A 4,676-nucleotide genomic window follows, 5' to 3' on the forward strand; every position below is an offset into this window, starting at 1 on the left:
CCTAAAACATGTCAGGCATTTTCCTCTGGAGCACACTGGAGGAATTTTAAAAAAGTAATTTATGCTAGATAGCAACATTGTAACTTATTGTGAGACTACAATAAGAATGTAAACTTCATTCGTCAGTAGCCAAAGCATAATATACATTGCTCTGAGTGTAAAATCTTTAAAAGTATGTCAGTCTTGCAGAAAATCAAACTAGGACTTTCTTCCACCTCTGAACATGAGCTTCCTATAAAACAGACATAAAACAATTTATGCCCAGGAGTAGTATAGCTGGATCCTCAGGTAGTTCAATGTTCAATTTTCTGAGGAACCTCCAGACTGGCTTCCAGAGTGGTTGTACCATTTTGCAACCCCACCAGCAATGGAGGAGTGTTCATCTTTCTCCTGATCCTCACCAGCATCTATTGTCACCTGAGTTTTTGATCTTAGCCATTCTGACTGGTGTGAGGTGGAATCTCAGGGTTGTTTTGATTTGCATTTCCCTGATGACTAAGGATGTTGAACATTTGTTTAGGTGCTTCTCGGCCATTTAATATTCCTCAGTCGAGAATTGTTTAGCTCTGTACCCCATTTTATTATAGCGTTATTTGATTTTCTGGAGTCTAACTTCTTGAGTTCTTTGTGTATATTGGATATTAGCCCTTTATTGGATGCAGGATTGGTAAAGATCTTTTCCCAATCTGTTGGTTGCCATATTGTCCTAATTACAGTGTCCTTTGCCCTACAAAAGCTTTGCAGTTTTATGAGATCACATTTGTTGACTCTTGATTTAGAGCATAAGCCGCTGGTGTTCTATTCAGGAAATTTTTCAACATATAACAAAGACACATGTTCCACTACGTTCATAGCAGCCTTATTTGTAATAACCAGAAGCTGGCAGAACCCAGATGTCCCTCAACAGAGGAATGGATACAGAAAATGTGATACATTTACACAGTGGAGTACTACTTAGATATTAAAAACAAGGCTTCATGAAATTCATAGGCAAATGGATAGAACCAGAAAATATCATCCTGAGTGAGGTAATCCAGTCACAAAAACCACACATGGTATGCACTTACTGATAAGTGGATATTAGCCTAAAAGCTTGTATTACCTAATATAAAACCCACAGACCACATAAAGATCAAGAAGAAGGAAGACCAAAGTGTGGGTGCTTCAGTCCTTCTTAGAAGGGGGAACAAAAATATTCATAGGAAAAGATATGGAGACAAAGTTTGGAGCAGAGACTGAAGGAAAGGCCATTCAGAGACAGCACCACCTGGGATCCAGCCCATATTCATACAGCCACCAAACCCAGACAATATTGCTGATGCCAAGAAGTGCATGCTGACAGGAGCCTGATATAGCTGTCTCCTGAGAGGCTCTGCTAAGGCATGACAAATACAGAGGTGGATGCTTGCAGCCAACTATTAAACTGAGAACAGGGTCCCTAATGGAGGAGTTAGAGAGGGGACTAAAGGAGCTGAAGGGGTTTGCAACCCCACAAGAACAACAATACCAACCAACCATAGCTTCCAGGGACCAAACCACCATCCAAAGAGTACACATGGGCAGATCCATGGCTCCAGCTGCATATGTAGCAGAAGATGATATTGTTGGGCACCAATGGGAGGAGAAACTCTTGGTCCTGCCAAGGCTCAATGCTGAGTCTAGGGTAATGTCAGAGCAGGGAGGCATGAAGGGGTGGGTGGGTGCGTGGGAGAACACCCTCACAGAAGCAGGGAGAGGGGGATGGCATGGTGGTATATGGATGCGAAATCTGCAAAGGGGATAACATGTGAAATGTAAATAAAAAATATCCAGTAAAAAGAAGAAAATAAATGATTGGGATTTACTCTGATAATTTGTGAACTGCCTGTTAGGTAGAATTTCATAGCAGAGAACAATGTCCCCATAGCTACTCCAGGCTCTGCCATTCAATGAATCTACGGAACATTATTTGCAACTTTGTCCTTTGTGCCTTATTTCCTCACCTAAAAACATATATATATATATATATATATACATACATATATATATACATACATATATATATACACACATATATATACATACATACATATATATAATTTTTATAAAAGAATTATACTACCATTTAGAAATAATACTCTTTAAAAAAGTTTATTTTTTAAATTGTGTGTGTTGGGTGAGGGGAATGCAGTAGAATTTCAGAGCAGGTGCATAAGGAAGCCACAGGGTCAGATACAGAGTTAAAGGTTAGTAATTGTGAGGCAGTCTACATGGATGCTGGGAGCTAAACTCAGGTCATCTGCAAGAGAGCCACACTGGTTCTTGAACTGAACACACATTACTTCTGTTTCATAATTACATATTTACCCAATAATGACCACACAGAGGGTGATATGTAATTTAGCAGTGTCGTGCCAATTTTACTAACTATAAAGATTCCCTCCCCAGCAAATACAGAATCTCAATACACAGTCCAGTCTGGCCTTGAATTTAGTGATCCTGCTGCCTCAGCCTCTGGAGTGCTAAGGTTACAGGGACCTATCACTATGTAGAGCTAGAGAATATTAATGACATCCACTGACAATGTACCAACTCATAAATGTTGAGGACCATTTGCTCATTAGTAAACTGAATTGTTTTCTCTGATGTGAGATCACTTTGCTTGATTTTTTTTCCTTAAATCCAAACTAGGAATATGTAACTTCTCTCTTACGAATTAAGTTACTTTATTACAAACTGCATTCTCTGATTTTCTTATCAGCCTGCTGTAAGGATATCCACGTGCTCAATATGGTCGCTCAAAGTTTGGACCACACCAAATGGTTGTTTAGCCCAAATATCTGACCAGCAAACTGAGCTGATCCTTCTGGAGAAAGTATAGTTGAACAGCCAATACTACTGGGCATATCCTGAGCACCCCCATTCTGGTGTGATTAGGGGATAGCTGATAACTGGATATGCAGTATTACCAGACATCACTGGGCCTAATCCATTGCTTCTGCTGGCCACTGCAAAAAATACAGTAGATATGCCATCCCCTTCATATTCTGCTTTAATCTTCAATGTTTCATCTGGTCCTTTATGTTACTCTAAGTTCACACGGAATCCCAAAATTTCCACAAGTCTTCTTAATTTTTTCCACAGTGACCAAGGTCAGAGGTTGAACCCATTAGCACTACTACCTTGCACTGATTGTGTGACTCGAAAAGCAACCCCACTCGGTGGTCTGCAACCCACTCAGAGTTTTTCTTTCCCATCTGGAGTCCTTCTGGAGTTACTTCTTCTAGATCCCGGTAAGACTATGTCTTTCTGCTGGCTCCGATCTCCTGATGGCCACGGTGTCCAGGACTCATTATCTATGACATCAGCAAAAACAATCTCTTTGGTGGTTACATCAATGCCAAATTCAATCTTCTTATCAATCAGAGTACAGTTCTGGGGCAGCCAGGATTTCTCCAGAATTTCAAAATTAGCTTATGTGGCATGACTTATGATGTCCACTTCAGTCTGTCCTATAACCAGTCCAGCAAAACAATGTTTTGCAGCAATGAATTGCTCCTCAGACCACTGTGGGTCATTACTGGCATCATCCTTGAGGAACGTCTTTACTTTTGGTGGTTAAAACTTAAATCCCTCCTTTACACCAGGGTTACTTTTGAGAAAAGATCCAGTTGCTACTCTTCAGCACACCCATTCAATTGTAATCATTTCACATTGGGGTGCAATGAAAGCAGTCTCCCCAAATTTCGTGGTGAAAGACATTGTTGCTTCCTGAAACAACTGGAGTATGTAGCTGGTGACCTTAGTGGAGATGGCAGCTTTGCCTTCCAGGGGGTGTTTTTTTCCAGCTGCATTTCCTGTTGAAATCTGGTCCTTGGACTGCAGGAGGACTCTTCCTGGATTATCTAACAATTCATAGACTTCTTTTGTTTTACCCTCAGAGTTTTTTCCTGATATTCAGTACTTCAGCTGTTGCCACTATCCTAGGTGAAATATATATTTATATGTATAGGATTAAACTAGCACATTACTATACTTAAAAAATATGGCCTCCTGGGGAGAGGTTGAGGAGGTAGTCCTGTCTTTGGAGCACTTGCTATGCAAGCATGAAGATCTGTCTCTCATCTCAATCCCCCACAAATGAACAGCTTTGATCATGCAAGTATTTAACTTGTCCACTCTCTCCTCATCTATTCAATGTAGTACATACACATGAAGTCTTAGCTATAGCAGTAGGACAACTGAAGGAGATCAAGGGGATCAAAGTATGTTTATTTGCAGTTGCTATGATAGTATACATAAAGTGACCATAAGAATTTCACCTTCAAGTCTTACAGCTGATAAACACATTCAGTAAAGTATCCGAAATAAAGAGTTAAATCACAAAAAAATCAGTTGCCCTCCTATATACAAGTGATAAATGGACTGAGAAAGAAATCAGGGGAATAACACCTTTTACAATGGCCTCAAATAATATAAATATTCCTGTGGTAACCCTAATTGAGCAAGCGATACTTGAATGATTAAAAACTTTAATACATTGAAGAAAGAAACTGAAGTCACCAGATGATGAAGACATCTCCTATGCCCATGAATAGGTAGAATTAATGTAGTAAAATATGGGGATCCTACCAAAAGCAATCTAAACAATCCATTCCTTTTATGCTAACTTTAAAAACTCCCCATATCAATGTTTC

The 4,676-nt window shown here is 39.7% G+C and overlaps 1 pseudogene; it reads right to left on the reverse strand.

Annotated features, from left to right (window-relative positions):
* Nucleotides 1-2,708: 2,708 nt before the first annotated feature.
* Paics-ps1 (phosphoribosylaminoimidazole carboxylase and phosphoribosylaminoimidazolesuccinocarboxamide synthase, pseudogene 1) lies at nt 2,709-3,964 on the reverse strand (annotated as a pseudogene).
* Between the last annotated feature and the right edge of the window lie 712 nt (nt 3,965-4,676).

The sequence above is a fragment of the Rattus norvegicus genome, chromosome 3, assembly GCF_021556685.1.
Source record: "Rattus norvegicus strain SHRSP/BbbUtx chromosome 3, alternate assembly SHRSP_T2T, whole genome shotgun sequence".
NCBI classification, from domain to species: domain Eukaryota; kingdom Metazoa; phylum Chordata; class Mammalia; order Rodentia; family Muridae; genus Rattus; species Rattus norvegicus.